General features: G+C 46.1%; 1 protein-coding gene and 1 pseudogene across 4 annotated transcripts in view; one reads left to right on the forward strand and one right to left on the reverse strand.

Annotated features, from left to right (window-relative positions):
* The window catches only part of LOC124551302 (fasciclin-2), a 913,050-nt gene that overhangs the window by 642,168 nt on the left and 245,609 nt on the right, over positions 1-25,273 (forward strand). The gene's annotated exons all lie outside the window — the stretch shown is intronic.
* Positions 3,485-3,602, reverse strand: LOC124551598 (annotated as a pseudogene).

Consider the following 25,273-nt stretch of genomic DNA (forward strand, 5'->3'; position numbering starts at 1 on the left):
CCAATATCAAAATGAAGAAGAAAGGAAAACTGGCTAGTGGGGGCAGGGGGAAGCGATTAAGCCAACGAAGCAGCTGAGGAGGCAAGAAGGAGCTGCGTAGTGGGTCGATGTGTCGTCGCATTGTACGCTGATGGCTCACTCTTCGAGAGCAGAGAGGCGGTGAACGACAAAAATGCTGCAGTTAGTCAAGTCGAAGACCCATGCGTGACAAAGCTAGTGCCAGCCCTACCGATAGAAGGAACTGACGGTCACTAGGTTTAGGACACTGTCCGTGGACAGTATAGTTCCCTTCTCCGGCAGGACCGTGGACCAGTATTTGACTCTAGTTAAGTAATTTTCAAATAAATGTGTATTTCGTTTTTGTGATCCATATTCCGAAGAGTAGTTTGATACACCTATCGAAGCCAGTTCTATGTTGTTCAAGCCTCTTCATCTGTGTGTAATTACTTCAGCCTACACCCATTTGAACAAGCTCACTATATTTAACCCTCTATTGCGTGATTATTTTTTTTTTTTTGGGGGGGGGGGGGGGGGGGACTCGTTACAGAGACAGTGAATCTCATTGCATACTATCATTAAGAATAGTTTTACGCGCTTTAAAAATCAAAGTAGATGTGATGGAAGTGACAGAAATAATTCACCCTTTCAAATGGTTTCGCGAACTTTTACGTACACTCAGCCTTCCGCAAGGATTACCGATTTTGAACTGTTCCTGTTAAATCCAGCCTAGTCGTCCTATATTTGCGGTCTAGGAAGGCTGCCTTATCGGTTCGCTAGACAAACAATTCAAACAAATCGTATTAACGAGTTTTATTACAAAGTGAACAAATACAATACGTAACTTTGTGTTACACAGACGTGTCGCAAGCAAATGGCTACAGACAGAATAAGAAATAGTTCCCAAGTCCGTGTTACATAGACAATACAAGCAAAGTAACGGGCGTTGACGCTACTATCGAAGTCTCTAGTCTTGAAGCTACTCTTCAGCTGGCTGGGAGCTGCGCTTATGACGTCTCCACATAGGGGCCGCTGGTGTCGCGTTGTCGTCCTGGAGAGGGGTCGTTCAGCTTGCGATTGGCTGACGTCTTCACAGGCCTCTCTGCTCTATCGTTCCTGACTGGCGTGCCGGCGCTCAACTTTACTCCGTAACAGTTTCTGCCAACATGAAGACGCCAAACACACTTTAGCTTATGCAACTATACTGCTTGTTTTGCCAGCTGGCAACGTCATACATATACGATCGGTTTCCTTAACATTATACATAAATTTTCGATTTGTTGCCGAATGCCAACATCAAGCAATAGAGGGTTAAGTTTACACCTCCATCAGGAGTTATTACTCCGCATACTTCTCTCCTCCATCAAATTAACGACCTCTTGGTGAGTCAGGACGTGTCTTATGAACCGGTCCCTTCTTACCGTCACGGTGTCTGATAAATTTACTGTTTTTCCGGTTCGGTTACATGCCTCGTCGTTACTGGCTCACCCCATCCGATCTTCAGCATTCTTCTGTAGCACCGCATTTCAAAAGCTTCTATTATGGTCTTGTCTGAAGTGCTTGTCGTCCACATTCCGTTTCTGTTGAAGACTACACACTGTAACATTTTCAGGAAGACTGCGTAATATTTAAGTTTGTATTCGGCGGTAACTTGTTTTTTGAGAAGTTCGTTTCTGCATTTTATATCCTCTCTACTTCCAACATCGTTAGAAATTTTCCATCAAAAACGGCAAAACTTTTCTAATTGTTTAAGTACCTCCTTTCCTAATCTAATTTCCTCAGCACCACCTGATTTAATTCGACTACTTTCCATTAGCGTTATTTTACTTTGGTTGATTTTCAGCTTTTCAGCATTTTATGACTGTGAAACTCGACTAAAACTGAAACTGCGGCACATTCTAAAAGGGAGGAAGGAATAGGAGAACTGCACTGTGTCCCGGTGTTAATAGAAGAAAGCTGCGCGTGTGTGACAGTTGATGCGCTGGACTTCTTACCCGACGATTGGCAGCCGCCTCCGCCAGGGACTTGGCTGCCGCCGCTTATCGCCAGAGCGGGCTCCGCCAGCAGCAGCAGACGGACAAAGTGTCTCTGGCGCCTTTCGCTGCCTCTGTGCCCGGCGACGTGGCGGCCCAATTACCGGAAGTTTAAAACCCGGGCCAGCCGTCACTCAGCCGGCAGTCAAACTGCAGACAGTCGCAGAGACAGAGGAGCGCGCCGCCTCTTTGCCAACTCTGCACCTCTCCCCGTCCGCTTTCATCGCGCCAGCCGCCAATTAGCTGGCGCTCTTGACGGGTCCCGCCGCCTGAAAGAGCCGCTGCGTCACGCCAAAGTTGCCGACGTCACAGGATTGCTGGCGCCAGCGCGCACGGCGCCTTCCCCAGCGCGGGCCACTTGCTCGAGGGTTCAGTCACATGTGACTGAACCCTCAGTGCCACAAAGAGGCAACGTAATAAAGCACTTTTCTCTGTATCAGCCTCCACAAGTTATGTAAATGGAAAATAAAGATCTTAAACAGCGTGAGAAGCCTGTCATACACACTGGGGTGCAAAAGTTAAGGGCAAGAAAGTATCTTTCACACGATGAGTCACTGACAAGTAACACACCTCGATGGACCACATAAGGAAAGAACTGCTATACCGGTGGTATAATATAGGAGGTAACTGGAAGAAATACGCAATGAGGCGAACAATATATGACAATAATGACACTAAAGTCATCGCGCTTGATTACGGACACCTGCACATCACAGGCGGCGGAATATTGTCCCCTGTAGGGTGTGTGATCAGTAGACCGTATTTTTTGTTTGTGGAAAGCACGTTTTGGGCGCCTAAATTAGGCTCTTCCAGTACCTCATTTAGGCTGTATGAAACATAACAAGGGCCTTAAAAAGTATTATGCAGAATAACTAAACATAATGTAAAATACACAATGCTCACAAGTAAGCATATTATTATTCATTAAAATCAAGGAAAATGAAAATATGCGCGGTTTCACAATACAGGAAACATTATATGTACTACTTTAATGTCCAAAAGGATCCCAAACCTTCTTAGGTTCAAATGGCTCTGAGCACTATGGGACTCAACTGCTGTGGTCATCAGTCCCCGAGAACTTAGAACTACTTAAACCTAACTAACCTAAGGACATTATACACACCCATGCCCGAGGCAGGATTCGAACCTGCGACCGTAGCAGCAGCGCGGCTCCGGACTGGAGCGGCTAGAACCGCACGGCCACCGCGGCTGGCTAAACCTTCTTAGGTTTTCCAGGATAAAATACAGTACAAGATACTTAGTAAGCAAGCAAGCAACAAGTGGCCCATCGGGATCACCTGACCGCTGTGTCACCCTCAGCTGCGGATAGGAGGGGCGTGGGGTCAGCACACCGCTCTCCCGGTCGTTACGATGGTTTTCTTTGACCAGAGCCGCTACTATTCGGTCGAGTAGCCCCTCAATTGGCATCACGAGGCTGAGTGCATCCCGACAAATGGCAGCAGTGCATGGCGGCCCTGATGGTCACCCATCGAAGTGCCGGCCACACCCGACAGCGCTTAACTTTGGTGATCTGACGGGAACCGGTGTATCCGCTGCGGCAAGGCCCCTGCCAAAATACTAAGTAGCCTTATGGTAAAACACGTGTAATATGAAATTTAATAAATGCCGGATAAACCAGTGGCTCGTGTCACTCAGTATTAATTCATATGCCAGAAACGAATGTTGTATATCAGTGGTCCCCACCACATGCTAGTCGACGTTCCAGCTTTGCTGGTGGCCGGGAGGGGTTTTAAAAACATTTTCTGTAGGTTTCTAATAAAAATGGGACAATGTATTTGGTAAGGAAGTATTATTATATAATTCTCAAGTATTATATACTTCAACTTGCTGTAAATCTGCTTTATAATTTTCATAAAGTAAAGTTACTTCCCTCCTATATAAATCACCATTACTGTCGAGTCGGTAAGCGGTTAGGAAATTTTACTACTAACAGAGACACAAAAGTGGCCCGCAGATAAAAAAAGGTTGTCTAACCGTGTAGTACATCAACGGATGTGACAGGGTCATACTTTCGGCGCATGTTGGACGGGAATGCTGTAAAGAGGATGCTACGTACAATTACTGTTTTCGGCATTTTTCTCAGTTGAACTATTCGCTTTCTGGAACGAGAATAGATTTCGAACAGTGAATATGTTGCACTTTTAATGTATGTCCATTGCTACATAACGTACGACGGGTGGATAACAATAATGCGACCATGGCCTCACCTTCGTATATTTGGAGGTGAGGGTTTTTTCTTTTTACTACAATGTTTAGGCAGCTTTAAGTGCAAGTGCCGGCCGGAGTGGCCGAGCGGTTCTAGGCGCTACAGTCTGGAACCGCGCGACTGCTACGGTCGCAGGTTCGAATCCTGCCTCGGGTATGGATGTGTGTGATGTCCTTAGGTTAGTTAGGTTTAAGAAGTTCTAAGTTCTAGGGGACTGATGACCTCAGCAGTTAAGTCCCATAGTGCTCAGAGCCATTTGAACCATTTTTGAGTGTAAATATTTTTTTATTTCAGCTGAAGTCAGTCCGAGGTCTACGAATATCTTTGTGGAAACAGGAGTTTGGCCAAGATTCTATGAGCTACAGATATTTTTTCCAAACATCGGTTTCAGTCCTCCGATCTTCGTTCCTAATAAGCGATTCTAATTTTTTGAAAATACGAGAATTTTCTGTTACATTAAAGAAATAAGTAACTTTAAGGGTTTTTTAAGGTAAAATAGGCGTTAACGTTGAAATCGTCTGTTTAAGTTGCTATAAAATTGGCGGTTTTCCAGTTAATTACTCATGAAACTCCCAAGTAGAAGTTTATGTGCAACTACGAACAAAGGTAAGGAATAGATTTTAACCCAAAGATCCGTGGTCTAGTGGTCAGCACGCACGGCGGTCCATGCCATGCAACGTGCTACCATGCTGGCAACAATCTTTTCAAGAGTTCTCGAGGTAGGGCGTTCCATTCCCCGACCAGCGCGGTTGAAAACTGGATGGTCGTCTCCCCAACTCATTCCACACGTTGTCGATGGCATTTAACGCTTTGCACACCAAGCGCGAGCGTAGCCCGGACCACAAATAAACGTGTTGTGAAGACCGCGTCCGAGTAAAAGTAGGCCCGCGGTTTCCTCGAGGCGCGAGCCATCGGTCCCTCGAAAACTGGACTCACTGCGCATGAGAACAGCAGACGAACGTTTCGCTACCTGTCCCTTCACTAGGGTGCTGCCCTTTATTGTCAAATTATAGAACTACTTCGAAAGAAACATTAGTTAATGTAACAGCTGCTGTCGCGAATGGCTGAGGCATTGTGATCGCATTGACGTTATTTCGCGCGCATAGTCGTTAGGTTTTGCAGTTCTGCTACAAATGCGTCACGTTGTGGAGTGAGCAAGATACTTTGGAACATTAAGTGGAAGAAATTGCTCACTAACTCGCCTAGCACTATTTTTAGCGTTAATTATACTTTCTGTTATAATTATTTTTAAATGTGTACTTTATCAAAGAACTGAAGTGAATACGAAAAATAAATCTTGAGGTTGGTCTTTTTTAAGTACGTATTACTCTTGGAAGATACATCAGTTACATATGTGCCAGTAGCGCCTTAGAAACAGCACAAGTGGTCGGTTTTCTAGGCCCGATGTTCTCCTAAGCGGCCGGTCTCTAAAGGGGGAAAGGGCAGGCAGTGTGTGCGCCGAAGATCATCTCGTTCCAAGACCTCCTCCACCTGATCTGTTCTATGCGGTCGTGCATTGTGATCCACAAAAAATGTTAGGGACGCATACACCTCTGAAAAGACCTACTGTGTCACGATAACATTAACCGGTGAGTGGCCCGTATTCAAACATGTGGAGGTCATTACGCTTATGCACACCGTAACACCTGGACCAGCAAGAAGACCATGTTCAGAAATGTTCCTGGCTGACTTACATGTTCCAGCTTCTCGCCGAATGAGGGTGCGTCCCGACTCGATTGAGTAACAATTTATTAGCTACTGCGTCTCTTCCTCTAATCTTCAGTATTCTTCTGTAGCACGAGGTCGTAGTTTTCGAGTTATCCAAGAAAAATATACGAAAGACCTTCGAACACACCCCTATTCCAATACTCCCTTCTACCGCTGTACGAATTATTTCACACTCAGCCTTTTTTGGCCCTCATTGACTGGCGTTATTACGTCATCGGCTTACTCGAGCACCTACAAATTTGTAAAATTGACGTTTGTGTAAACTTCTCTCAACAATATTGCGAATTTTACCATCATAAAATAAACGATTACATTGTTGTATTCGTCAGGGCTTCTGAGTGCGAAACTACTGTGCTTGTAAGGCTTAAGTTTGGATCTAATTGTCGACGTATTTAGTTTCAGAGTAACGTTAACGAAACTCGTTTTTCATTCATTACTCTCAGGGTCACCTTCAAATGAATGTTACCGAAAGATCCGACTAGGCTGGTGGCTTAATAACCTAATCAGTAGAGATCAAAACAGGTCGAATATCGGAAGTAGTTCGTGTAGTCGGAAATTTTTGTACACTGGTAGTAGGTAGTGCCAGGAACAACATACTGGAAATCCTGCCTCGTAAGGGATGAACGGGGGTGCAGGTGCGTCCGATGGTTACTTCTGTACGTTTTTCTTGAATAACTCGAAAACCATGGCCTGCAAAGAAAACTAACCCAGTACAAAATTTAACTATATTAAATTTACCACAAACAGTTCCTGCTTATTTTTTATGTAGGAGTAATAGTTCCAACTTATGGAGTGAGAGAGTATGAAACTCTAGGGCGTGGTTACTGAAGGCCATCTATAACACAGCGATAGAGACCCCGAATCACCCTGTATCTTCGGAGTGGTCAGAAACAGTCTGAAAAGCTTATCAGAATGTTGCAGGGTAGGTTGTGCTGGGGATATGTTGCGCCGTTTCCGAGTTCTTTAGCATTGAAGTTAACCAGTCAATCCGTTGCGCGCGCAAATTGAGGTGGTTTCCTAAAAACGGCAAGAGAACGATACGAAAATTAGACCTGGGGCGGTAGTAAGGATGGAACCTGCCAAAAACGCTGGGCAGTCGCGTGCGATATCGTCTGCGCTATGAGAACAACTGATCTAATTGTATGTGGCGGGCCGCTTGAATTTGCGCGCGCGACGGCCTGATCGGGTAACTTGATTGCTAATTTACTCGGAAACGGCACAACGTATCGAATTTTTTATTGACATTTATTTCCCAGCGCAAGCTATCCTGCAATACCCTTACAAGCTTTTCAGACTGTTCTGTATGGAACGGAATTGGCACGTAGCACAGGCGAAACGCAGTCATTACTTTGAGTGTAAACTTTGACTACAATATCAACTGTTTCACATAGGGAAGGCAAGTCATTGCCCAAAATTGTGGAAATATTACACTGCAGTGCGTGTCAAGTTTCGCCACATGAACGACGTGCACGGAGACGCCCGAGGAAGTACGAAATTGTCCGATGTTGTGCAGTAGCTGTAGCGCACCAAGTCAGTCAGTCGGTCGGCCGAGAACTCCTCGTAGGCCGTGATATTTTCCATTTTCTAGTTACTTGTGTTCCTTAACACCAGAAGCTTTCTTCTGTAACGTTCACGTGTGTTTATGTACGATAAACTCGCCACAGTGGCATCCCTCTTTTCCATTTATTTATTTATTTGACCGTTTAGGCCCTTTAGGATAACAGGTGACTTGTTCAGTAATTTTTCTTTCTTCCCAATACCTCTTCATTCTCCCGCTCTTCCTGGTTCTCTCTGCTTCCGTCATCATAATTTTGATTGTGGCATCAGTCCACTTATGACCTTCCACAGTGTTCCTATCCTGCATTTGCTGCGTATGCATTTTTTTCTCTTATTCGAATTGTTTGACAGTCCCTTCGCCCAACTGTCCACTGTTTAAAGCATGCTGCGCCCCACGTCTTGTTGGTCAACGTGTAGCTCTCCATCCTTATGATGTCACTCTTCTTTTCAGTATCATGCTTGAAACTGGGCCAACTCTCTCATACAACTCCTGTCTCAACCTATTTATGCAGACTTCCCTTGTTTTTTCGTGCGTCTTGTATCTTTCCATTTATTTCATTCTTCAATCTTTAGGCGGATTACAAGCTCTCTTGTCCAAGGTGGTCGCCTACGTTGCGTACTGTACGGTATTTCTCAGTGTTGATGTATGTCTCAGTTTCGGAGTGCAGAGAGGTTTTTCTTTCCATTGATTGGTTTGGCAACATATCGTAGTTTCTGCAGCGTTTGGGACGTATATTAAGCTATTGTTGGTCTGTTATTTGTCTGTTATTTTTTCCTCCAGGTAACAGAAGCTCTGCACATTCTACACCCCCTGAGCTTCGACCTTCCAATTGATCTCTCCGTTTAGGACTACAGTACGCCTTCTTGAGGTCGACATTCGCTATAACTACAGAAAGATTTTCTAATGCCTGTACTTCATTTACGTATTAACGACAGCTACCTGCATTCCAATCAGAAGCCACACATTGTCAGTTTACATCACGGTAGCGCTACCCACAGCGAGGGACATCATCGTACGAACTGCAGCACGGAGCCGGTAGGTGAAGCTGTAAATCCTCGCTGTAGAAATTAATTCAAGGAAGAATTGATCACATCTTAAAAACGACGTGACATGGGCTCGACTAATGTGTGAGGAAGTGCTGGAGGGAATTGACACCATGAATCCTGCAAGGCTGTCTATAAACCCGTAAGAGTACGAGGGGTCGGAGATCTCTTCTGTACAGCACGTTGCAAGGCATCCCAGATATGCTCAATAATGTTCACGTCTGGGGAGTTTGATGGCCAGCGGAAGTGTTTAAACTTAGAAGAGTGTTCCTGGAGCCACTCTGTAGTAATTCTGGACGTGTGGGATGTCGCAGTGGCCTGCTGGAATTGCCAAGTAAGTCGGAACTCACAAAGGACATGAATGGTTGCATGTGATCATACTGGATGCTTAGGTACGTGTCACCTGTCAGAGTCGTATCTAGACGTATCAGGGGTCCCATATTGCTCCAGCTGCACACACCCCACACCATTACAGAGCATCCACAAGCTTGAACAGTCCCCTGCGGACATGCATCATCAACAGTCCAATAACGGTGTCGACGAGCCCAGGCGAGGAGTTAAGCTTTGTGAGTCATCATGGGTACACGAGAGGGCCTTTGGCTACGAAAGCCCATATCTTTGAATTGTTCGCAGCTGAAACTTGCTCGCTCATGGCCCAAGACTGAAATCTGCAGCAATTTGCTAAAGGGTTGCACTTCTGTCACGTTGTACGATTCTCTTCAGTCGTCGTTGGTCCCGTTCTTGCAGGATCTTTTCCCGGCCGCAGCGCTATCGGGATTTGATCTTTTACCGGATTCCTGATATTGCCACTACACTCTCGAAACGTTCGTACGCGAAAATGGCCACGTCATCGCTACCTCGGAGATGCTGTGTCCCATCGCTCGTCGCCGACTATGACACCACGTTCAAACTCACTTAAATCTTGATAACCTGTCATTATAGGAGTAGTAAACGATTTAACATCTGCGCCAGACACTTATTGTCTTATACAGGCGTTGCCGACCGCAAGCCGCATTCTGCATGTTTACATATCTCTGAATACGCATGCCTATATCGGTTTCTTTGGCGCTTCGGTGTAATTAACAATATTGAGATCTAGGCGTATGTTGGAACATATCCCACGAATAGAATTTCAGTACAATTAAAATTTCAGACAGGTATCTCATTAACGGCTACGGTCGAAACTAAAAACAGGCGGTATTTCTGTGGGTCACGTTTCTACGGGCGTCTGACCCAGAGACTGCGATTTCTGACAGTGTATTGTGTCGAAACACATCGCTGCCCGTACGCAACATACACCAATTGAACACACAGACACACATGGACACACGCACATAGATATTAAGTTAACCCTTTTTGACATCTGCACTTCTTTTTGTTCCTACACGCAAAAGAAGTAGTGAAACATACGTAACCTATTGGGTGATTCAGCTGACCCTACCTGTGGTTTTTATGCATCCTTGCATACCTTCAAAAACCACATACGAGATTTTCGCATTCTCTCGCTCACTACGCGCATATATATATATAGAAAAAATGAACAAGGTCTTTTTATAGGAAATTTAATGTAGTTAGATGTTGTACTGGTATATGTTTTCGGTGAAGGCCACAGTTTTAGAGTTATTCAAGAAAATAGCGTTTGAACGTCACTTTTATACGTCTTTCTTGGATGATTCGAAAACTATGGCCTCCAGCGGAAACGTATTCCAGTACATGGTCAAGCTACTTTAAATTTCTTACAGAACGGGCTTGTTAATTTTTTCTGTAGGACTAATATTTACGTGTAGCGAGCGAGAGAATACGAAAATCTTGCGGGTGGTATTTGAAAGCGTTGTGGGTTACATGAAACCCGTAGGTAGAGGCAGCTGAGTCAGCGCTGCAGAGTTTTCGAATCATACATATCGTACTTAGATCCAATCCACCAGAACATATGTCACAGTTTTTACCCTCCTCCCCGTCCCCATTTCCCTCCATTACCAAATTAAGTAATTATTGATGACTCAGCGTGTGTTTACCAATCTATTGTGTTCACCAATGTGTCAGTTTTTGTAACCAGGTTGTGCCATGATCGTCCAAATGGTTCAAATGGCTGTAAGCACTATGGGACTAAACATCTAAGGTCATCAGTCCCCTAGACTTAGAACTACTTAAACCTAACTAACCGAAGGACATCACACACATTCATGCCCGAGGCAGGATTCGAACCTCCGACCGTAGCAGCAGCGCGGTTCCGGACTGAAGCGCCTAGAACCGCTCGTCCACAGCGGTTGGCCATGATCCTCCCTCCCTCCCATTCGATTAACCCCATCTAATCTTCAGCATTCTTATGTAACACCACTCTCTTGTTTTCTTATTATTATCTAGCATTAATTAGTGCAGCCTAGAGTAACCTTGCCGTCGCACAGAAATAATTTTGTTCCCTCTGAAAGTTTTGGACACGCGTATGTAAAGAGGGTTCAATTGCCACGGTAGAAATGGCAGAATGTCTTTGACTGACAGCTCCACGGACTCGTGACCCGCAGATTGCGATATTGCATTCAGCTTTCTGTCGAAACGTACCTCCGAACCCCTCGTACGTGGCATAGAACGAGTGCACACACACACACACACACACACATACACACACACACACACACACAGATATACGTACTTACTGCCGCGAGGACTGGCTTTTCTAATTAGGACGCAGTCGATCCCTGTGATCTGGCTTGGGCACATTTCTCTTTGCGCGGGCGCGCACTCTATGAACCGGTGCACACGGGGCGGAAGCCATGAAAGCACAGCAGCGTAAACACGCCCCATTTGACGTGCGCCCCTCGTCTCGCTGGCGAATGCTTTGCCGTGTGACGGATTTTCAGCCGACGTCTGCCGCTCAGCTGCTGTGGCAGAAAGTCGATGCGCCGCTCTGCAAATGTAACTAGTAGTTTAAAGCCGCCTAATCCGACCGGCATCAGTGAATACTTCCCTCTGTCAGCGAAAAGAAAGAAAGGGAAAAAAGTCGCGCTGGCGAGGGTTGCCAAATGGGAAATGGAGATCAGCATGTTTATTTACTTAGCGTGGCAAAGGTTCGGACCATCAAACCCTGTCCTCAATCCAACGAGACACGGTACGTATTATTTTGCGTTACGTTCACGACGATTAGTGTGATATACGCTTCCGAGCAGAGTTGTAAAACTAGCATTACCTACCGTAGACAAGGCTTTCCCAAACCGTGTTTCGTGGGAAGTGAAAACAAGTGCTCCACGATAAACTGCTAATAATATGACTTTTTCCCCATATTGTGACGATACTAATTGATTTTTAAAAGATTTATTACGTTTTCTGTGTGACTGGTTATGATTTAAAATTGAAGTATCCACTGAATAAAAGTTTATTTTTTTAAAAAATTATATTAACCTTCAAAATAAAAAAAAGGTGTCCATCAAATTACAAGATTCTCAAAGTGTTCCATCAAAGGAAAGGTTTGGGAACCCGTGCCCACAGACTATCGTAAGTGTGGCATCGTCCAGACGTTGCGGTGCCACACCAAACCACGCAACTCGAGTTGACAGCACAGAAGTCAGCGATGTCTCGCTGGAATCCTCTTGGACGGATGGCAGGCGCCGGCGGAACCAAAACCCTCCCTCAAGCGCCGAGCAGAGGAACACTGTTCCCCAGTTCGTGAGCTCCGATCAAGCTGGCAGCATCCAATGTGCTGTTCCTGTCTTAGCTTGAACTGTACTTCAGGGAAGTGTTTAGCAAATGTGTCCATAAAGTTAAGTAAATCTTTTTATCTTTCTTGTAATTAAGTGAACCCTCAGTTACACTGGATGGTTGTGGTTGCGTCAGGTCTTAACAGCAAGAAAGGCTTGCTTAGTAGCCGGCTGGTCAGTTACGACCGTAACCGCGTTTGTCTGTACGACAGGAGTGTTACAGATCCATCAGGCGTCGTGTCATTTCGATTGCTTTGTTTGTTGCGAATGGAATCAGTGTCTTTTCTAGATTCCCATAGAAACTGGAACTGGTGAACCGTCTAGAAACTGAGTCAGGATGTATAAAGAGATGTGTAGCCTACAAAACATTTTTGTTGTACGTAGTTATCCTCCTGTCTGTTACTTAAAAATAAACAGAATTTGTAGCAAAATTGAAACTGTCAACGATTAATTCTGATTTTATTCGAAAATTATAGATTTGTTAGGTGAAACTGATGCTGTAGTAAAAATAGAGGCAGAATTTAAAAGCCAAACGGTTAACAGACACGTATTAAACATCGCTTCATACTTCGTCAAGCTTATACAGGGTGAGTATTGGCACCAAGAATAACTCCGAAAGTGTGATAGGAGCTGAAAAGTTTGTGGGACAAAAGTTGCATGGGACAACGAGGGCCATGATGTGACGTTGGGTTTTTATTGCTTGGTCGCGTCGGAGATATGCAGGTCAACTTTTTTTTTTTTTAATTTTTTATTTTATTTTTAATGGGATGCTGTAGTTTGGTATTTATTTTCTGATAGCGGCTATCGAAACGAATCCAATAATGTGTAACAGTAAGGTCTTTGAACGTCAACGAAGGCCATAAAGGCGACATGAACGTCCATTTACAGAAGGTGTTCGAAGTTATGACCATTGGTATCAATGCAGTGCTGCAATCTTCATATCATGGATTGAGTGGTATGCCTTATCACTTCGGCACTTATCGAAGCACATGCTCTGACAATTCTCTTCGGATAACTTAAGGTGTAGTTGGAACGTCTTTATAAACAGTGTCTTTTACGAATCTTCACAATAAAAAATCCAGAGGCGACGAGTCTGGCGAACGAGCCAGTCACGAAACATCTCCCCCGCGTCCAATCCATCGATTTGGAAATTTTTAGCCATCAGCGAAAAATGTGCCGGGCACCTATCTCGTTTGTGCCACATTCTGTTCCTTGCTCCGAAAGGTTTTTCTTCCAATAACAGGCCTAATGTTTGTTGCAGACACGTGTTGTACTTCCTACCATTAACATTTCCTATAATTCTGTCCTCTAAAATTCTACACCATACATTCACCGACCACGGTTTTTGGTGTGCAACTTGCCGCAACCAACATGGGTTATTCACTTGCCCAATAATGTGTGTTATGCAAATTAACATTTCCGTAGTTCGTGAATGTAGCCTCGCCAGTAAATAAAATCAAATTAATAAATGTGTCACCCCTCTGAATCTGAAGTTGAGCCTATCGACAGAATTCAGTGCGACGCATACAATCCGTACCAGTTAATTCTTGGTGGAGACTGATATCGTAAGCATGATATTTATGGCGATGCAGAACACGAACAACACTACTATGGCTCATGCCAGATTCCCTTGCGATTTGACGCGAATTAACACAAGGATCTCGAACCACAGTGGCAAGAATACCAATATCCGTTCCCTCGTTAGTAACTTTCCATTGCCAGATATGTTTCCGATGCGTTACAGATCCACTCGTTCTCAGTTTATCACACACATACAGGGTGCATATAAAGTCCGGGAACACTTGCAATCATTTATTGCACAAGAATGTTCAAATGTGTGTGAATTCCTAAGGAACCAAACTAGTGAGGTCATCGGTCCGTAGACTTACCCACTACTTAAACTAACTTACGCTAAGAACACGCATCCAAGCCCAAGATAGACTCGAACCTCCGGCGGAGGAGCCGCGCGAACCGTATCAAGGCGCCCGAGACCACGCGACTGCCCGGCGCGGCAGGTGTAACAAGAAACGCTTTTACTCCTACAGGGCGATACGTAATTAAAACTTTATGACTACCCCTCGTATGTGGCCGATTTCATTTTTCGTCTATGTCCAGTCCGAGTTAGAACTCCTCTCAAGGAACGTTAACACAAGTTTTCCCCTTTTTAGTGCCTTCCTCTGCTTCCTTCACTCCTTCGAACTCATACACTATGAGATCAAAAGTATCCGGACACCTGGCTGAAAATGATTTACAAGTTCGTGGCGCTCTCCATCGGTAATGCTGGAATTCAGTACGGTGTTGGCCCAGCCTTAGCCTTGATGACACCTTCCACTCTCGAAGGCATACGTTCAGTCAGGTGCTGGAAGGTTTCTTGGGGAATGGCAGCCCTTTCTTCACAGAGCGCTGCACTGAGGAGAGGTATCGATGTGGGTCAGTGAGGCCTGGCACTAAGTCGGCGTTCCAAAGCATCCCAAATGTGTTCTATACGATTCGGGTCGGGACTCTGTGCAGGCCAGTACATTACAGGAATGTTATTGTCGTGAGCCACTCCGCCACAGGCCGTGCATTATGAACAGCTGCTCGATCGTGTTGAAAGATGCAATCGCCCCGAATTGCTCTTCAACAGTGGGACGCAGGGAGGGATGCAAGCTCCCTCCATAAAAAACAAGGCACACCATAACACCAATGCCTCCGAATTTCACTGTTGGCACTACACACGCTGGCAGATGACGTTCACTGGACATTAGCCATGTCCACACCCTACTATCGGATCGCTACATTGTGTACCGTGATTCGTCACTCCACACAACGTTTTTCCAGTGCTCAATCGTCCAATGTTTAGTCCTTCCACCAAGCGTCGTTTGGCATTTACCGGCCGCTCGACCATTAAATGGAAGTATTCTCACCTCCCGTCTAACTATCATAGTGCTTGCAGTGGATCCTGATGCAGTTTGTAATTCCTGTGTGATGGTCTGGATAAATGTCTGCCTATTACACATTACGATCCACTTCAACAGATGAGGTCGGCCTGTACGCTTTTGTGCTGTACGTGTCCCTTCACCTTTCCACTTCACTATCACATCGAAAGAGTGGACCTAGGGATGTTTAGGAGTGTGAAAACCGTGCGTACAGACGTATGACACAAGTGACACCCAATCACCTGACCGCGTTCAAAGTCTGTGCGTTCCCCGTAGCGCCCCATTCTACTCTCTCACGATGTCTATTGAGGTCGGTGATATGGAGTACCTGGCAGTAGGTGGCAGTAAAATGCGCGTAGTATGAAGAACGTAGGTTTTTGGAGGTGTCCGGATACTTTTGATTAGATAGTATGTAAGTTCTGGAAAGGTGTAGACGAAGATTAAAATTATTGCTCTTTCAAATTACTTTACCTCCGTTCAGCGCCACTGTTGCCACAAACGATGGCGAAGAGAAAAGAGACATGTTTGTAACGGTGCGAAGCACAGCTATACTTTCAGCTGGCAGTGAATAGACCATGTGGTGTAGACAGTAGGTACTTGGACGTCACAGCAGACCAAGGAGTCGACCCATTTTTGGTGTTAGAGGGGACTTCATATCCTCCCTAAATGAGGAATTATGCCTCACCAATTTGAACTGAAACCGAAGTGCCACAGTCGGAAGTTTTCGCTCGTGAGTACAGTTACAGCGTCAGTGTGTAGGAAACATTGTAAATGAGGGATAATGCAGTACGGGCGTATTTCGTAGAACTGCTGCACTGTAGCTTGACCATTCCCGCTGTGTTAGACGGTGAGTTGGAACAGGGCCCAGATGTGGCGAGATGAGATGATACGCTCCGGAGCTGGCCACGTAAGCTGGGGCGAATACCCAGCGTGGGCTCTCTGTGTGTGTGTGTGTGTGTGTGTGTGTGTGTGTGTGTGTGTGTGCGTGTGCGTGAGCAGTGAGCTGGGCTGCTAATGCAGCCAAATTAATAGCGACACGCCCGCTGCCGGTCCGCAAAGGGCAGAGCGCCACGCCGCAGACTGCCTGCTGTGCCGTCCTGCTCTGTTTTGTTGGCGGCTGAGCGTCTGCCTGCGCCACGCAGCGACGTCCCCTGACCGGTGTTACACCTGTTGGATGCTGCAGGCAGCGGCGGCCCGTACTAAGCGCCCTCTACACCTTCAATAATATTGTATGATATTATTCGAGTTGTACAACTTTCGAAAACCTCAGCGCGGTGGTGCAGGAAGATAGTCAGTGAGGGTCTGGAAGTACCGACAGGGGATCTGGAGGCGTGGCCAGCTGCGACACGTTTCTCAGTTGAGGACGGCCCGGTCGAGGTGGTCCCACAGGAGGTGCTTAAATCTAGGGAATTTGGTGGCCAGTAGACACTGCGACCTCTCTGACGCATTGCATTATCCTGCTGGTAGATGGCATCGCTCTGCTGGGGGAAAAACAAACTGCGTTTGGGGATGGACGTGGTCCCCAACAACAGATACATACTTGTGTTAATCCAATGTGCTTCCGAGAATGAAGAGATCACCCAGGAGATTGCACGAAAACATTCCCTATACCGTACTCTTCCGACGATTGTTGCAGGGTGTTTGCTTTGAGACTTTTCACGCCGCACACGCCAGCAGCCATCTGTCCGATGGAGCACAAAACCACCTGATCCATCTGAAAAGGCCACCTGTCGCCACTCGTCCAGTTACGGTATTCGCGTGTAAATACCAGCCTTCGTCGCGACCAACAGCAGTCAATATGGTCGCCTGAACTAAGCGTCTACTGCAGTGGTCTATACTAATTACAATCATGATTATTGTGTATGTACGACCTGATTAGAGTTTGCAGATAACAGGTCTATAGTTCGTGACGACAAACTGAATTGAATCGAAATTGTCTGTTCAGATAAGGCACGGTTCTACGTACAGCACGACGACATCGTGTGTTTCGTGTGTCTGAAGAGAACAAACATTGCGAGATTGCGTTCACCCTCATCATACAAGTCCAGCATCTGTTGTGAAGCAGACGCGCGGAGTGGCCGAGCGGTGTGACGCGCCACGTCACGGATTGCGCGGCCCCTCCCGCCGGAGGTTCGACTCCTCCCTAGGGCATGGGTGTGTGTGTTCTTCTTAGCATAAGTTAGTTTAAGCTGTGTGTAAGTCTAGGGACCGATGACCTTAGCAGTTTGGTCCCTTAGGAATTCACACACATTTGAACATTTTTGTTGTGAGGCTACGTGGTGCCTTTGGGTACACAACACTACCACAACTGGTTTAGACAGCAGGCGTCACATTTGCGGCTTGTTAAGGCCAGTGGGTGTCACCTATCTTCCAGGTGTCCGTGTTGTTATATTTCAGCAGGATAACGGAAGACTGCACGTCCACCGTGTTGTCGCGACGTACACAGTGTGTTCGACTGTTGTCCTGGCTTGGCCGGCACATTATTCAGGTATCTCACCCATTGAAAACGTCTACTCACGAATTTCCGAGGGACTGTTACATCTGCTCTCGCTACCCACTACAAACGATGAACTTTGACACAGAGTTGAAGCAGCCCGGAATGACGAAGGCATATCTGTCACTCAAGCTCAGTTCGATTCGATGCCCATGAGAGTTAGAGCCGTTGTTGCTGACGTAGACGGCAGGTCTGTGCACTAAATTTGCTCCCTTCCCACCTCCAAATCATCGACAGTTTAATGACGTGTTCTTCCTTGTATTTGCTATACATACTACTGTGGTTTGATAAGTCTGGTAAAAATACGAGAAAAAAGGTTTGTTTCATAAACAACTAACCTTACTTCTCGACATAGTCTACTTTGAGGAAATACACTTAGTCCACCGATACTCCAGCTTTTTCGTCGCATCGGAAAAATAGATTCTGTTGAATTCTGCAAATCGAACGCTGACTGGAACTGTCACTTCCTTCTTTGATGATAACTTCTTCCCAACAAAAAAAAATAAGTTTCACGTTAGGGTGAAGAAATCACTTGGGAATAAGGAATTCATAGACTCGGTGATGTGTGAGATGGTGCATTATCCAGGTGAAAGAGCACTCTTTTCCATGCCAGCCTTGGTGTTTTATCATACGATCCAGCAATGAAGCATAACAGGGCCCACTTATGGTTCTGCCTTTTCCCACGTGATGTACAAAAGGATTATTCCTTGGGAATTCTAAAAACACAGTGACCAACACCTTGCCATCTGACAAAACGGTCTTTGGTTTCTTCAGTGCACTTTCACCAGCATTTGTCCATTTGAATGCCATTTTGGCTTTGGTATGTAACGATGGATTCAATCAACAGTCGTAAACGGACGCAATAAGTCTTGCGGATTGCGATTAAGTATCGCCAGACATTGTGCTGAAATGTTGTGCCGGATGCGCATTTGGTCGGCTTTGAGCACTCGCTGCAGCCACCGCGCACGCAGTTTCTTCGTATCCAATTCTCTGTGCAGGGTGGTATTATACACTCGCTCAGTTGAGATGTGATCTCACGAATTTTTATTCGGCGGTTTTGCATTACCATGTGATGGATTTTGTCAATGATTTCGTTGGTGGTGACCTCAATTGGGCGCCCAGAGCGCACTTCGTCTTTTCTGCTTGTCCGACCATGTTTAAATTTATAAATACGAAAGAAAGTGCTCTTCAATCTTGGTGCAGAGCCTACGTGAACTTGATCCAGTTCTCTTTCGATTTGTGCAGCAGTCCAACCCTTCATAGGGAAATGTTTAATAACAGCACGAAACTCGGTTTTCGCCATTTCTGTTGCAGTCGACACATTGACCAATTCAGGCGGCTGTCAACGATGTACTGTACATTGTTGAAATTCTGAATACGATCTTTGGAATAGTGAAGCTTACCAACCGTGAAACCGCAACAAAGATGTTACGTTCTTTCATGGAATTTTGCCAAACTTATCCAGCCACCCTCCTACAGCAAGTAAAAATTCATCAATTGCCATCCTTCGCTGTGTTGCAATGTTAGAGGTCATGCGTATAGATGTAGATGCTCCCTTGCGCCTCCTCATTTTAGAAACACACGTTGCGCTAAATTTAAGTACGGTACGCAGTGTTATGACGTTTTGCGACTTGTTCGTTGGCGCTGTTGTCGCTCCTGGTCGCCCGTATTCGCAGCCCGCCGGCGCTGCGGGTATTCTGATGAGGGCCCGTCCTGAAACGAGACAAATAAACCGGCCGCCGCCGCCGCCGCCGCCGCGCTCGCTAATGAGGCGCAATTGAAGGGCCGATGAACCGGCCGGGGCCTGGTTGGCAGCAGGCGTCCGTCACGCCCTCTCTCGTTGGCCGGCCGGCCGGCCGGCCGCCTGTATCACTTTGCCACCTTCGGCAGGTTTAGCGTTGGCACGCCGCCTCGACGTCCTCCCGGCCATTCCAATCGGCGCCGCGAGAGAAAAACGCCGGTAATTTTCGCGATCATATTTCCCGCTGTCGGCTTTTCCACGTATCTCTACTCCCACTCTCGTTCCTCCCCATCTCTCTTTCTCTCTCTCTCTCTCTCTGGCAGTTTTACAAATCCAGCGGCATAACCGGAGCAGCCGAGTTACGACCGGCGCAGAGCCATATGAATGAGGCGCGCCGAGCCCCACCTGCGCTCCGCAGAGAACAACTCGTGCGCGTCCGCGTAAGCCCTGAGCAGCGCAGCCGGCCGATACACCACACTACGTCACGTCTCGCAGTCATTGCTTTCGCGACGCCTCGCGCTGTGGAAGTTATCACCGCCTGACAGCTCCTGCGACACTGCCCCCCCAAGCGGCGCGATAGCCGTCTGTCTCGTTACGTCATAAGCGCCGTAGGAATAATTCGTGCTTTTAATACCTTTTATTTGTAATTTACCGAGTATGTATCACCCTTTTGCGCCCGAAGCGTATTTGAAACATCTAGAGGCGTTAACGATTGTAGTATAAATGCAAACACAGCCAAACCTCGCTAAGAAATACTTTTCGAAATTGCATATAACTCAAAGTAAGTGAACGGAAACAGTGTTTCAGGCCTAAATTCCCCCACACATTTCAGTGTGGCATATACCTCATATTCGGCCATTGATTAATCATTTTGCAACCCAGGACATCTCCCGTCTATCCACTGGAGAGCACATGACGACCTGTGTGGTAGTGACCACTTCCCCATCTTCCTGTCACTGCCCCGGCGTCAGGCCCACGGACGTTTGCCCAGATTGGCTTGAAAACAAGGCAGACTGGGACGCTTTTACCTCTGCTGTCACCGATGAATCTCCCCCACACGGTAACAACGATGTGGTGGTTGAGCAGGTAACTACAACGATCGTTTCTGCGACGGAAAACGCGCACATACAACGACGAAACTTCCAAAGTTGCACATTAAAGACAGGGGTGTGCAAGGATGGCAACCGCATTTCACTCCAACACACCATTGGCGCGAAATTACGAATGTTCCGGAATATTTTGAACAGACCGTGTATATAAAATATGGTGTTCTAGTGTCCTTCGACCTAGAGAAACCCCCCGACCGTGTATGGCATTCCGGTCACCTTTTGAAACTAAGACATACACATTTCCAGTTAACTATGTCCACTTTATTGCATACTACTTCTCTAATCGCCCATTCTTTCTCAAATCTCGTATCCTCCATCCCCATTGCAGGAGTGCCGCAAGGCTCCGTCCTCTCTCCTCTCCTCAGTTCTGCTCATATGTCCAAAGCACCTCCACCAGTCCACCTCGTTCAGTATGCTGGTGACGCAGCTTTTCTCGCCATCTATCCTACACTCCAGAAATCCGCATGATTCCTCCAGATCCACCTCAGTCAGTTCACCTCCGCCGCGTGGCCGAGGGCGCCTTCTCACGGATTGCGCGGCCCCTCCCACCGGAGGTTCGAGACCTGGTGTGTGTGTTGTTCTTAGCATAAGTTAGGTTAAGTAGTGTGTGAGTCTAGCGACCGATGACCTGAGCAGTTTGGTCCCTTAGGAATTCACACACACTTGACCATTTTGAACATTTAGTTCATCTCCCGTGTAACGAGTGGCTTCTCAAGGTCAGCCCCTCCATGACCCAGGGAATAATTATCGAACGAACCACCCGCACACTCCACCTTCATCACCTGTACCTTACCATTTACATGACGTCCTATCTAGTTCATAAACCGACAACTAACGAAGAACTATTAACCGTCCAACAGAAAGCCCACGAGACACTAACACTACTGAAGCCCGAACTCCAGGTTTACACTCCATTATTCTCCACACCTGTTCAGACCCATCCTCTGCTACGTAAATCTTACATATATCTGTGCCTGACCAAAGTTTGTCAGTCCCTCGAAATCCTCGAAAGCCATACACTCCACGTCTTGCTTTCCGCATCCGTTTACCTTCCCCCACATGGATCCTCTACCATCTCAACAAATTCCCACCTCTCCTCACCCAAATCGAACAGCTGCGCATCCACTATACTATTCGCAGACTAGATTCCAAAACCCCATTGCCTCCCCTCTGCCGCGCCTTCACAAACACATCCATCCGTCCCTACACCTACATACTCCCCATATTCTGTCACCAGGCAACATCAACCGACTCCCTCTCCCAGACGAAGAAGTACGCCACTATATTTATCTCTCGTACAAATTTTAACGTTTCCCCACCTATCCCACTCTACATCAGGGCTCTCCTCTCCCTGCCGCGCGGAATTAGCCGAGCGGTCTAGGGCGCTGCAGTCATGGACTGTGCGGCTGGTCCCGGCGGAGGTTCGAGTCCTCCTTCGGGCATGGGTGTGTGTGTGTGTGTGTTTGTCCTTAGAGGATAATGTGTCTTCATCCACCCCATCCTTCTCCTCCGCACCCGCTTTCCCACCTTCTGTCTTGCCACTATCCACCCCGAAAGTACCTTCCTCTCCATAGTTTTGCTACCCCCTCACCCCTGTGGAACATATCCTCTCCTCTCGAAATACTTATCTCCCAGCATAGACTCTTCAGGCTTTTCTTAGCAGAATGTCGCCTTTCTGTGATGTTTTTAGATGCCCATCTTTGATTCTTCAATTTGAAATAGAAAATGAGTCCTCCTATTCTTTTTCTCGTCTTTGTTTTATTTTTGAAATATAATGTATGGTGTTGCCTGAAGATCGGAATATTGTACTGCCCACAGCCCCCCCATCTCTCCGATATGGAGCGAGGAGGATAAAATAACACCAGAGAAGAAAAAAAGAACGTACATGTGCTTCCACACGTAAGTGGGAATGATACACTATATATCATTTCGTTTCGCTTTTTATTCTTTACGACGTCTATCGATATGCATGTTCATAGTCTCCGGCCAATGAGCCATTTTAATTTAATCTAACTGCTTCTTCAAAAGACGTCTGTGTTGAAGATAGTTAATTTGTGGCTCATTGATAGTTACCAATCTGATGTCGCTAGTTACGGATCTGATGTAGCGACAACTGTGGAGTTTATTTCGTTTGTGTGGGGAAACAGTTGTATTGCTTTCTGGCGTTTTGTTATCAGGATCTTCTCTCCTCATAGACAGTCCTGGTGGTTTTTTTTTGGTACTGTGTGTTAAACAAAGCAGGCACTGCGTTGCATACCAGTTTTTTTAAAAAAATATTCCGTATTCATGAACTGATGTGCCTCGAAGTGTAGTGAACTTTATTGTGTATATAGTACGTACTAACAATTTTTCGCTCGTAGAAAAAAAGTAAATCTTCACCAAATATCTGTAAGTTACAGGAGAATCGTAACTAAAGTGTCCAGGTTTGATACCTCATATGACTCTTAAAAAAGACCTTAGAAATGACAAATGTTGTCTCTTTTTGTTAGTTTATGCTATTTAGAGCTCTACATACACTTCCTTCTGGAAGAAAAAAAAATCGATACTATTTATTGCATTTAAAATTACCTTTCTGAGAGGCCGTGATGAACATAAAAAACTATTGGCTGACATTTCGTCTCCGATTGCGGAACGCATCTCCGGAAACAAATGGCAACTCTATCAACGGCTCGACGGTCCCCTCGAATTTATAGAGAGCTGTGTAGAATCACTATTCGCCATGTAATGGCGGCTGGCGTGAAATTATCTTACTGATGTAGACTCGCGTAGGATGCGCGATACCGCATCTCTGCCGTGCTGAGTCTTAAAAGCAACATCCGAGTCTTGCGATGGACGGCAAAAGGCCGAGTTTTTGTCTTTACGGGCTGTGCAACATTGAAAAACAGTTGCAGGTTTTTTTTATTTTACCAACTGAACGACTTATTGTGTCAGTATTACACATGTACAAAGGATGTTCAAAAATATGGAAACACCACAAACTCATTATCATGCCTAATACGATGTAGGAAAGCCGTTAGCATTCAAAGCACCTTCCGGTTGCCTCGGAATGGATAAATACAGATCGTGTGTAGTTTTCCAAGGGAATGTTACAGCAGTCTTCGTGCATAATGGTGGCAAGTTCAGTTAGAGATGATAGGTTGATAGCGATCACAGACCCGTCTCTCCAAGTAGACCGTGAAGGCACTGTAATAGTGCAATCTGGTGTGACTGTTGTGGCCAGAGGAGGTGCGGCAGTTCATCCTCATACTCGCAAAAACCAGGGGTGGACGAAGCGAACTGTGTGGGCAGCGGCCCTGTCGCCTTGGAACACAGCATCGCCTTTGGGCAGCACACACTGCACCGTGGGATGGTCCTGTTCGCCAAAATGGTCACACACCATTTGGCAGCAATGTGACCTTGCAGAGCAACCATGGTGTACTTGGAACACAACGACATGGGTGCCCAAACGGTCACCGAACCTCCACCATGTTCCACTCTCGAAGCGTTAGCTCGACCGGAAGTTGGAAACTAAAACAATACTCATGCGACGAGACGAGTTTCTTTCATTGCTCCGTAGGCTTGGGCACCACGTTTTCCCATTAGGAGCATTTGCATCACTAACGAGTCGTTTTGGAATTGTAGCTCCCCCTGCATTTCCCTGCTTAAGGAGCTCCCTTCGTGTCGTGTTGGTACTGACATTCAGTTCTGTAATGACTTTCGCAGCTGTCGTCTTCTTATTTTTCGTTACAGTCCTCTTCTGTGACCGCCTGCAACGATCACTCAGCAGATACTTCCCTTCGCGTTGTGCTTAGCGAATGATGCTTTTCCGCTTTCCCTGTACGCGGCACAAATCTTCGATACGGTGCCCCTCGAAACTCCACACACTTCGGCTACCTCGGTTACGGAAGTACCCGCCACGCGAGCACCAACAGTTTGCCCACGTTAGGACTCACTTAGCTGGGACACGACGCACTCTCAGCTACACAGAACACTGTTCTGAGCAAGACGTACTGAGGACAGTGCGCGGCTGCCGTTGGCAGTGAAACACTACAGCGCATCCCGCACGATTGGCTGGCACCCGCATTCAGGCTCTAGCGTGCATTTGTCCTCGCGGTGTTTCCATTTTCGTCCAACCCGTGTAGTTATAGAGTTAATTTAATTTTCCCGAACTTCGCGATGTTAACGCAGTAGTTGTCCTTTTTAGATTTCGCCAAGTGAAAGGGTAGTGAACAATTTGAAAAATCGTGTCAACAGCACTTTCATTTTAGAAGCGACAGAATTACAGTTGTTAAGTGGATCCTTTTTATGTGCCTTGCTTATCTGCTCACGTGGCCATTTCATATCCTGACAGTACCAGAACAATACGGCTGAGATGTTTTATTATGGCTTTATAAGAAATGACACCCCTTTCTATCCGTAATACCTTTTATTTACACGGAATGAGCGTTTTATGTGTAGGAGTTTTTCTTTATCCATTTCATATAACGAAATAATATCAATATAAGAAGCATAGTATCTTAGAAAACGTGTATTATACAGAAAATGCTTGTACTGAGATGGATAGTAACATCCTGAGATCTCAAAACCTACGTCATTAATAGAGGTTTAGATCTGAGGACAAACTTGTTCTAGCGATGTTGATTTACAGGGGGGTTGACAAAATAATATGAACGCCTGAAATACAAGTACTATTTATGTGTTAATAAGCAGTTGGACCACCATTGGCTTTGAGAACAGCTGCAGTTCTTCACGGA

This window comes from Schistocerca americana, chromosome 9, assembly GCF_021461395.2.
Source record: "Schistocerca americana isolate TAMUIC-IGC-003095 chromosome 9, iqSchAmer2.1, whole genome shotgun sequence".
NCBI classification, from domain to species: Eukaryota; Metazoa; Arthropoda; class Insecta; order Orthoptera; family Acrididae; genus Schistocerca; species Schistocerca americana.